The sequence below is a fragment of the Myotis davidii genome, unplaced genomic scaffold (assembly GCF_000327345.1).
Source record: "Myotis davidii unplaced genomic scaffold, ASM32734v1 scaffold552, whole genome shotgun sequence".
In the NCBI taxonomy this organism is placed as follows: Eukaryota; Metazoa; Chordata; class Mammalia; order Chiroptera; family Vespertilionidae; genus Myotis; species Myotis davidii.
This window is the reverse complement of record NW_006283439.1, coordinates 112,158-112,504: the sequence shown is the minus strand read 5'-3', so window position 1 is coordinate 112,504 and position 347 is coordinate 112,158. Positions and strand designations below refer to the sequence as shown.

The following is a 347-nucleotide window of genomic DNA, read 5'->3' as shown; positions in this document are numbered from 1 at the left end:
TGTAGATGGAGCTCTGACTTTCTCCCTGTATCATAGCCTGTTTCTCTCATTACTGGTGGTATTTGTTTCTTTACTTGATGAAGAGAGCTTTTTCCATTGGTTATCTATACTAATAAAAGAGTAATATGCTAATTAGACCAGGAGGCCTTCCGGAGACCTTCTGGACAAAGCCGGGGCATTGGCCGGCCTGCAAACCACCCGCAAACGGCCCTCAGCCCCTCGCCCAGGCTGGCCATGCCCCCCCCACAGAGACGCCCATCCTGAAGGGGGTGTAGCCAGCCTGCAAACCACCCCAGGCCCCTCACCCAGGCCGGCTATGCCCTCCAAGGGGCCCCCACCCCGATCCA

The 347-nt window shown here is 55.9% G+C and overlaps 1 protein-coding gene across 1 annotated transcript in view; it reads left to right on the top strand.

Annotated features, from left to right (window-relative positions):
- The window catches only part of LTN1 (listerin E3 ubiquitin protein ligase 1), a 49,423-nt gene that overhangs the window by 1,040 nt on the left and 48,036 nt on the right, over nt 1-347 (top strand). The gene's annotated exons all lie outside the window — the stretch shown is intronic.